At 44.0% G+C, this 9711-nt stretch overlaps 8 non-coding genes across 8 annotated transcripts; all 8 read left to right on the forward strand.

The window, feature by feature from the left end:
- Positions 1-1496: 1496 nt before the first annotated feature.
- trnal-uag (transfer RNA leucine (anticodon UAG)) lies at positions 1497-1578 on the forward strand. Its single transcript has one exon. It is a non-coding gene; the product is annotated as a tRNA-Leu (tRNA).
- A 755-nt stretch (positions 1579-2333) lies between these two features.
- Positions 2334-2415, forward strand: trnal-aag (transfer RNA leucine (anticodon AAG)). The gene has a single exon. It is a non-coding gene; the product is annotated as a tRNA-Leu (tRNA).
- A 756-nt stretch (positions 2416-3171) lies between these two features.
- trnal-uag (transfer RNA leucine (anticodon UAG)) lies at positions 3172-3253 on the forward strand. Its single transcript has one exon. It is a non-coding gene; the product is annotated as a tRNA-Leu (tRNA).
- A 753-nt stretch (positions 3254-4006) lies between these two features.
- On the forward strand, positions 4007-4088 carry trnal-uag (transfer RNA leucine (anticodon UAG)). Its single transcript has one exon. It is a non-coding gene; the product is annotated as a tRNA-Leu (tRNA).
- Positions 4089-5289: 1201 nt separating this feature from the next.
- On the forward strand, positions 5290-5371 carry trnal-aag (transfer RNA leucine (anticodon AAG)). Its single transcript has one exon. It is a non-coding gene; the product is annotated as a tRNA-Leu (tRNA).
- Positions 5372-7269: 1898 nt separating this feature from the next.
- Positions 7270-7351, forward strand: trnal-uag (transfer RNA leucine (anticodon UAG)). The gene has a single exon. It is a non-coding gene; the product is annotated as a tRNA-Leu (tRNA).
- Positions 7352-8162: 811 nt separating this feature from the next.
- Positions 8163-8244, forward strand: trnal-aag (transfer RNA leucine (anticodon AAG)). Its single transcript has one exon. It is a non-coding gene; the product is annotated as a tRNA-Leu (tRNA).
- An 835-nt stretch (positions 8245-9079) lies between these two features.
- On the forward strand, positions 9080-9161 carry trnal-uag (transfer RNA leucine (anticodon UAG)). The gene has a single exon. It is a non-coding gene; the product is annotated as a tRNA-Leu (tRNA).
- Positions 9162-9711: the final 550 nt, after the last annotated feature.

Genomic DNA, 9711 nt, shown 5'->3' on the forward strand with positions numbered 1-9711 from the left:
AAATGCAGTGTCAAGAACTGTTCAAAGACATCATGCTTAAATCCAAGCACTCGCATTCTTTTCCAACCTACGACTACCTTTATTTTCAATTCAACTGCTTGTCACTTAGACGTTTACTAAAAGGTAAACGTTGGAACAAAGAACATTTGAAATTGTTAAGTTTACTAGTACAAACACCAGTAGGCGTTTTTAGGTAGTTGGGAGGAGATTAAGCCCAAATCTCATCAAAATGTAGCAGAGTGGCGCAGCGGAAGCGTGCTGGGCCCATAACCCAGAGGTCGATGGATCGAAACCATCCTCTGCTAATTGACTTAGCGATCATTGCCGCAAGGGTCTAAAGGACAAGAACTGTTGAGCAAAAGCAGACATCGTGCTTAAATCCAAAGCAGCTGCTGCAAGTTTTTTTGCTTTTCCAACCTACGACTACTCTTTATTTTCAATTCAACTGCTTTGGTCATCTGATCACGTTTCTGGACTAAAAGGCTAAACGTTGGAACAAGGTAACTGGAACATCTCGAAATCTTGGTTCTCAGTGGAACAAGTGTGTGCTGCGTAGCTCACTAAGTGAGTGACTGCAAACACCAGTAGGGCGTGTTTTCAGGTAGTGTGGCAGAGTGGTCTAAGGCGCCACTCTGGCTACATTTTGATGAGATTTGCAAGCCCAAATCTCTTCAAAATGTAGCAGAGTGGCCATTGACAAGGTGCTGGGCCCATAACCCAGAGGTCGATGGATCGAAACCATCCTCTGCTAATTGACTTAGCGACCATTGCCGCAAGGGTCCAAAGGAAAAGAACTGTTGTGCAAAAGCAGACGTCGTGCTTAAATCCAAAGCAGCCGCTGCAAGTTTTTTTGCTTTTCCAACCTCCGACCTACAACTACTTATTTTCAATTCAACTGCTTTGGTCATCTGATCACGTTTCTGGACTAAAAGGCTAAACGTTGGAACAAGGTAACTGGAACATCTCGAAATCTTGGTTCTCAGTGGAACAAGTGTGTGCTGCGTAGCTCACTAATGAGTGACTGCAAACACCAGTAGGGCGTGTTTTCAGGTAGTGTGGCAGAGTTTACCGTAAAGACTCTGATTATTTTGAAGAGATTTGCAAGCCCAAATCTCATCAAAATGTAGCAGAGTGGCGCAGCGGAAGCGTGCTGGGCCCATAACCCAGAGGTCGATGGATCGAAACCATCCTCTGCTAATTGACTTAGCGACCATTGGCGCAAGGGTCCAAAGGACAAGAACTGTTGTGCAAAAGCAGACGTCGTGCTTAAATCCAAAGCAGCCGCTGCAAGTTTTTTTGTTTTTCCAACCTCCGACCTACAACTACTTATTTTCGATTCAACTGCTTTGGTCATCTGATCACGTTTCTGGACTAAAAGGCTAAACGTTGGAACAAGGTAACTGGAACATCTCGAAATCTTGGTTCTCAGTGGAACAAGTGTGTGCTGCGTAGCTCACTAAGTGAGTGACTGCAAACACCAGTAGGGCGTGTTTTCAGGTGGTGTGGCCGAGTGGTCTAAGGCGCTGGATTTAGGCTCCAGTCTCTCAGGAGGCGTGGGTTCAAATCCCACCACTGCCATTTGACAAGGTTCGCTGTCTGTTAACAAGACGAATACCGAAAAAAAATTGACCTGTAAGGAGGTTGTGTGTTTGAGACCTCAGCCATCAAGAAAAGCTGTAAAATGAGTCTGAGCTCACTGACTCAACCAAAGCATGTTGTTCAGTACATCACCATACCAAAATACTAGCAACTTTATTTGTTGTTGGACTTATGAAAGAGCAATGAAAAACTCTCCTAATATGCTAAAAGTATGGATCATTACCTCTATCTTATAAAAGCAGTTGCAAATCTTGTCCTCCCTCCTGCAAATGCAGTCAAGTTATCTTGCGTTCCCACTATCTTTACCCGTAAAGACTTGATTAGTAAACCAAAGATTTGCAAGCCCAAATCTCATCAAAATGTAGCAGAGTGGCGCAGCGGAAGCGTGCTGGGCCCATAACCCAGAGGTCGATGGATCGAAACCATCCTCTGCTAATTGACTTAGCGACCATTGCCGCAAGGGTCCAAAGGAAAAGAACTGTTGTGCAAAAGCAGACGTCGTGCTTAAATCCAAAGCAACCGCTGCAAGTTTTTTTGCTTTTCCAACCTCCGACCTACAACTACTTATTTTCAATTCAACTGCTTTGGTCATCTGATCACGTTTCTGGACTAAAAGGCTAAACGTTGGAACAAGGTAACTGGAACATCTCGAAATCTTGGTTCTCAGTGGAACAAGTGTGTGCTGCGTAGCTCACTAAGTGAGTGACTGCAAACACCAGTAGGGCGTGTTTTCAGGTAGTGTGGCCGAGTGGTCTAAGGCGCTGGATTAAGGCTCCAGTCTCTCAGGAGGCGTGGGTTCAAATCCCACCACTGCCATTTGACAAGGTTCGCTGTCTGTTAACAAGACGAATACCGAAAAAAAACTTGACCTGTAAGGAGGTTGTGTGTTTGAGACCTCAGCCATCAAGAAAAGCTGTAAAATGAGTCTGAGCTCACTGACTCAACCAAAGCATGTTTTTCAGTGCATCACCATACCAAAATACTAGCAACTTTATTTGTTGTTGGACTTATGAAAGAGCAATCAAAAACTCTCCTAATATGCTAAAAGTATGGATCATTACCTCTGTCTTATAAAAGCAGTTGCAAATCTTGTCCTCCTTCCTGCAAATGCAGTCAAGTTATCGTGCGTTCGCACTATCTTTACCCGTAAAGACTTGATTAGTAAACCAAAGATTTGCAAGCCCAAATCTCTTCAAAATGTAGCAGAGTGGCGCAGCGGAAGCGTGCTGGGCCCATAACCCAGAGGTCGATGGATCGAAACCATCCTCTGCTAATTGACTTAGCGACCATTGCCGCAAGGGTCTAAAGGACAAGAACTGTTGAGCAAAAGCAGACATCATGCTTAAATCCAAAGCAGCTGCTGCAAGTTTTTTTGCTTTTCCAACCTCCGACCTACAACTACTTATTTTCAATTCAACTGCTTTGGTCATCTGATCACGTTTCTGGACTAAAAGGCTAAACGTTGGAACAAGGTAACTGGAACATCTCGAAATCTTGGTTCTCAGTGGAACAAGTGTGTGCTGCGTAGCTCACTAAGTGACTGACTGCAAACACTAGTAGTGCATGTTTTCAGGTAGTGTGGCCGAGTGGTCTAAGGCGCTGGATTTAGGCTCCAGTCTCTCAGGAGGCGTGGGTTCAAATCCCACCACTGCCATTTGACAAGGTTCGCTGTCTGTTAACAAGACGAATACCGAAAAAAAAATTGACCTGTAAGGAGGTTGTGTGTTTGAGACCTCAGCCATCAAGAAAAGCTGTAAAATGAGTCTGAGCTCACTGACTCAACCAAAGCATGTTTTTCAGTGCATCACCATACCAAAATACTAGCAACTTTATTTGTTGTTGGACTTATGAAAGAGCAATCAAAAACTCTCCTAATATGCTAAAAGTATGGATCATTACCTCTGTCTTATAAAAGCAGTTGCAAATCTTGTCCTCCTTCCTGCAAATGCAGTCAAGTTATCGTGCGTTCGCACTATCTTTACCCGTAAAGACTTGATTAGTAAACCAAAGATTTGCAAGCCCAAATCTCTTCAAAATGTAGCAGAGTGGCGCAGCGGAAGCGTGCTGGGCCCATAACCCAGAGGTCGATGGATCGAAACCATCCTCTGCTAATTGACTTAGCGACCATTGCCGCAAGGGTCTAAAGGACAAGAACTGTTGAGCAAAAGCAGACATCGTGCTTAAATCCAAAGCAGCTGCTGCAAGTTTTTTTTGCTTTTCCAACCTACGACTACTCTTTATTTTCAATTCAACTGCTTTGGTCATCTGATCACGTTTCTGGACTAAAAGGCTAAACGTTGGAACAAGGTAACTGGAACATCTCGAAATCTTGGTTCTCAGTGGAACAAGTGTGTGCTGCGTAGCTCACTAAGTGACTGACTGCAAACACTAGTAGTGCATGTTTTCAGGTAGTGTGGCCGAGTGGTCTAAGGCGCTGGATTTAGGCTCCAGTCTCTCAGGAGGCGTGGGTTCAAATCCCACCACTGCCATTTGACAAGGTTCGCTGTCTGTTAACAAGACGAATACCGAAAAAAAAAATTGACCTGTAAGGAGGTTGTGTGTTTGAGACCACAGCCATCAAGAAAAGCTGTAAAATGAGTCTGAGCTCACTGACTCAACCAAAGCATGTTTTTCAGTGCATCACCATACCAAAATACTAGCAACTTTATTTGTTGTTGGACTTATGAAAGAGCAATCAAAAACTCTCCTAATATGCTAAAAGTATGGATCATTACCTCTATCTTATAAAAGCAGTTGCAAATCTTGTCCTCCTTCCTGCAAATGCAGTCAAGTTATCGTGCGTTCGCACTATCTTTACCCGTAAAGACTTGATTAGTAAACCAAAGATTTGCAAGCCCAAATCTCTTCAAAATGTAGCAGAGTGGCGCAGCGGAAGCGTGCTGGGCCCATAACCCAGAGGTCGATGGATCGAAACCATCCTCTGCTAATTGACTTAGCGACCATTGCCGCAAGGGTCTAAAGGACAAGAACTGTTGAGCAAAAGCAGACATCGTGCTTAAATCCAAAGCAGCTGCTGCAAGTTTTTTTTGCTTTTCCAACCTACGACTACTCTTTATTTTCAATTCAACTGCTTTGGTCATCTGATCACGTTTCTGGACTAAAAGGCTAAACGTTGGAACAAGGTAACTGGAACATCTCGAAATCTTGGTTCTCAGTGGAACAAGTGTGTGCTGCGTAGCTCACTAAGTGAGTGACTGCAAACACCAGTAGGGCGTGTTTTCAGGTAGTGTGGCAGAGTGGTCTAAGGCGCCACTCTGCTACATTTTGATGAGATTTGCAAGCCCAAATCTCATCAAAATGTAGCAGAGTGGCGCAGCGGAAGCGTGCTGGGCCCATAACCCAGAGGTCGATGGATCGAAACCATCCTCTGCTAATTGACTTAGCGACCATTGCCGCAAGGGTCTAAAGGACAAGAACTGTTGAGCAAAAGAAGACATCGTGCTTAAATCCAAAGCAGCTGCTGCAAGTTTTTTTTGCTTTTCCAACCTACGACTACTCTTTATTTTCAATTCAACTGCTTTGGTCATCTGATCACGTTTCTGGACTAAAAGGCTAAACGTTGGAACAAGGTAACTGGAACATCTCGAAATCTTGGTTCTCAGTGGAACAAGTGTGTGCTGCGTAGCTCACTAAGTGAGTGACTGCAAACACCAGTAGGGCGTGTTTTCAGGTAGTGTGGCCGAGTGGTCTAAGGCGCTGGACTAAGGCTCCAGTCTCTCAGGAGGCGTGGGTTCAAATCCCACCACTGCCATTTGACAAGGTTCGCTGTCTGTTAACAAGACGAATACCGAAAAAAATAATTGACCTGTAAGGAGGTTGTGTGTTTGAGACCTCAGCCATCAAGAAAAGCTGTAAAATGAGTCTGAGCTCACTGACTCAACCAAAGCATGTTGTTCAGTGCATCACCATACCAAAATACTAGGAACTTTATTTGTTGTTGGACTTATGAAAGAGCAATCAAAAACTCTCCTAATATGCTAAAAGTATGGATCATTACCTCTATCTTATAAAAGCAGTTGCAAATCTTGTCCTCCTTCCTGCAAATGCAGTCAAGTCAAATGCAGTGTCAAGAACTGTTGACCCGGCGAAAGCAGACATCATCTAGTAAATCCAAAGCCTCAAGTTTTGCTCCAACCTAACTCTCTTTATTTTCAATTCAACTGCTTTGGTCATCTTATGACGTTTCTGGACTAAAGGCAAACGTTGGAACAAGGTACTGGAACATCTCGAAATCTTGGTTCTCAGTGGAACAAGTTCTGCGTAGCTCACTAATAGTGACTGCAAACACCAGTAGGGCTGTTTTCAGGTAGTGTGGCAGAGTGGTCTAACGCCACTCATTTATGAGATTTGCAAGCCCAAATCTCATCAAAATGTAGCAGAGTGGCGCAGCGGAAGCGTGCTGGGCCCATAACCCAGAGGTCGATGGATCGAAACCATCCTCTGCTAATTGACTTAGCGATCATTGCCGCAAGGGTCTAAAGGACAAGAACTGTTGAGCAAAAGAAGACATCGTGCTTAAATCCAAAGCAGCTGCTGCAAGTTTTTTTTGCTTTTCCAACCTACGACTACTCTTTATTTTCAATTCAACTGCTTTGGTCATCTGATGACGTTTCTGGACTAAAAGGCTAAACGTTGGAACAAGGTAACTGGAACATCTCGAAATCTTGGTTCTCAGTGGAACAAGTGTGTGCTGCGTAGCTCACTAAGTGAGTGACTGCAAACACCAGTAGGGCGTGTTTTCAGGTAGTGTGGCAGAGTGGTCTAAGGCGCTATTTACTCCGCTACATTTTGATGAGATTTGGCAAGTCCCAAATCTCTTCAAAATGTAGCAGAGTGGCGCAGCGTGTTAACAAGGGCCCATAACCCAGAGGTCGATGGATCGAAACCATCCTCTGCTAATTGACTTAGACCATTCCGCCAGGGTCCAAAGGAAAAGAACTGTTGTGCAAAAGCAGACGTCGTGCTTAAATCCAAAGCAGCCACTGCAAGTTTTTTAGTGCTTTTCCAACCTCCGACCTACAACTACTTATTTTCAATTCAACTGCTTTGGTCATCTGATCACGTTTCTGGACTAAAAGGCTAAACGTATGGAACAAGGTAACTGGAACATCTCGAAATCTTGGTTCTCAGTGGAACAAGTGTGTGCAAATCGTAGCTCACTAAGTGAGTGACTGCAAACACCAGTAGGGCGTGTTTTCAGGTAGTGTGGCAGAGTGGTCTTAGGCGCCACTCTGCTAAATTTTGATGAGATTTGCAAGCCCAAATCTCATCAAAATGTAGCAGAGTGGCGCAGCGGAAGCGTGCTGGGCCCATACCCCAGAGGTCGATGGATCGAAACCATCCTCTGCTAATTGACTTAGCGACCATTGGCGCAAGGGTCTAAAGGACAAGAACTGTTGTGCAAAAGCAGACGTCGTGCTTAAATCCAAAGCAGCCGCTGCAAGTTTTTTTGTTTTTCCAACCTCCGACCTACAACTACTTATTTTCAATTCAACTGCTTTGGTCATCTGATCACGTTTCTGGACTAAAAGGCTAAACGTTGGAACAAGGTAACTGGAACATCTCGAAATCTTGGTTCTCAGTGGAACAAGTGTGTGCTGCGTAGCTCACTAAGTGAGTGACTGCAAACACCAGTAGGGCGTGTTTTCAGGTAGTGTGGCCGAGTGGTCTAAGGCGCTGGATTTAGGCTCCAGTCTCTCAGGAGGCGTGGGTTCAAATCCCACCACTGCCATTTGACAAGGTTCGCTGTCTGTTAACAAGACGAATACCGAAAAAAAAATTGACCTGTAAGGAGGTTGTGTGTTTGAGACCTCAGCCATCAAGAAAAGCTGTAAAATGAGTCTGAGCTCACTGACTCAACCAAAGCATGTTGTTCAGTGCATCACCATACCAAAATACTAGCAACTTTATTTGTTGTTGGACTTATGAAAGAGCAATCAAAAACTCTCCTAATATGCTAAAAGTATGGATCATTACCTCTATCTTATAAAAGCAGTTGCAAATCTTGTCCTCCCTCCTGCAAATGCAGTCAAGTTATCTTGCGTTCCCACTATCTTTACCCGTAAAGACTTGATTAGTAAACCAAAGATTTGCAAGCCCAAATCTCATCAAAATGTAGCAGAGTGGCGCAGCGGACCAGCGTTTTTTTTTTTTTTTTTTTTTTTTTTTTTTGGGTATTTTTTTTTTTTTTTATGCTGGGCCCATAACCCAGAGGTCGATGGATCGAAACCATCCTCTGCTAATTGACTTAGCGACCATTGCCGCAAGGGTCCAAAGGAAAAGAACTGTTGTGCAAAAGCAGACGTCGTGCTTAAATCCAAAGCAACCGCTGCAAGTTTTTTTGCGCTTTTCCAACCTCCGACCTACAACTACTTATTTTCAATTCAACTGCTTTGGTCATCTGATCACGTTTCTGGACTAAAAGGCTAAACGTTGGAACAAGGTAACTGGAACATCTCGAAATCTTGGTTCTCAGTGGAACAAGTGTGTGCTGCGTAGCTCACTAAGTGAGTGACTGCAAACACCAGTAGGGCGTGTTTTCAGGTAGTGTGGCCGAGTGGTCTAAGGCGCTGGATTAAGGCTCCAGTCTCTCAGGAGGCGTGGGTTCAAATCCCACCACTGCCATTTGACAAGGTTCGCTGTCTGTTAACAAGACGAATACCGAAAAAAAAATTGACCTGTAAGGAGGTTGTGTGTTTGAGACCTCAGCCATCAAGAAAAGCTGTAAAATGAGTCTGAGCTCACTGACTCTAGTATTTCGGTATGGTGATGCACTGAACAACATGCTTTGGTTAAAGCATGCTGTTTGAGTCTGAGCTCACTGACTCAACCAAAATCATGTTGTTCAGTGCATCACCATACCAAAATACTAGCAACTTTATTTGTTGTTGGACTTATGAAAGAGCAATCAAAAACTCTCCTAATATGCTGAAAAGTATGGATCATTACCTCTATCTTATAAAAGCAGTTGCAAATCTTGTCCTCCTTCCTGCAAATGCAGTCAAGTTATCGTGCGTTCGCACTATCTTTACCCGTAAAGACTTGATTAGTAAACCAAAGATTTGCAAGCCCAAATCTCTTCAAAATGTAGCAGAGTGGCGCAGCGGAAGCGTGCTGGGCCCATAACCCAGAGGTCGATGGATCGAAACCATCCTCTGCTAATTGACTTAGCGACCATTGCCGCAAGTGTCTAAAGGACAAGAACTGTTGTGTGAAAGCAGACATCGTGCTTAAATCCAAAGCAGCCGCTGCAAGTTTTTTTGCTTTTCCAACCTCCGACCTACAACTACTTATTTTCAATTCAACTGCTTTGGTCATCTGATCACGTTTCTGGACTAAAAGGCTAAACGTTGGAACAAGGTAACTGGAACATCTCGAAATCTTGGTTCTCAGTGGAACAAGTGTGTGCTGCGTAGCTCACTAAGTGACTGACTGCAAACACCAGTAGGGCGTGTTTTCAGGTAGTGTGGCCGAGTGGTCTAAGGCGCTGGATTTAGGCTCCAGTCTCTCAGGAGGCGTGGGTTCAAATCCCACCACTGCCATTTGACAAGGTTCGCTATCTGTTAACAAGACGAATCCTGAAAAAAAATTGACCTGTAAGGAGGTTGTGTGTTTGAGACCTCAGCCATCAAGAAAAGCTTTAAAATGAGCCTGAGCTCACTAACTCAACTGTTTTCAGGTAGTGTGGTCTAAGGCGCTGGATTTAGGCTCCAGACTCTCTGGAGGCATGGGTTTTATCCCACCACTGCCATTTTACAAGGTTTGCTGTCTGTTAATGTGCCAAATCTTAACAGAAAAACCCCCCAATAAACAGCTATGCCGGTTGTGCTTTAAGAAGGGTGTGTATTTGAGACCTTGGCAAATCAAGAAAAGCTGTAAATTTATTATAGCTCACCAAAGGCACGTTGGTCAGTTTCTGTTATCCTACCAAAATACTGGCAACTTAATTTCTTGGTGTCAGTGTGACTCCTTTGTGTGTCAAATATTCAGCATGAAGTGTCCCCACTACATCTGGTTATTTGCAGGAAAGAATTCACTCAACAACTACAGCAAATTTTCCGGGAGGTTTTCATTACTAGAAGAGGAAATTGT

Source organism: Dicentrarchus labrax, unplaced genomic scaffold (assembly GCF_905237075.1).
Source record: "Dicentrarchus labrax unplaced genomic scaffold, dlabrax2021, whole genome shotgun sequence".
NCBI lineage: Eukaryota > Metazoa > Chordata > Actinopteri > Moronidae > Dicentrarchus > Dicentrarchus labrax.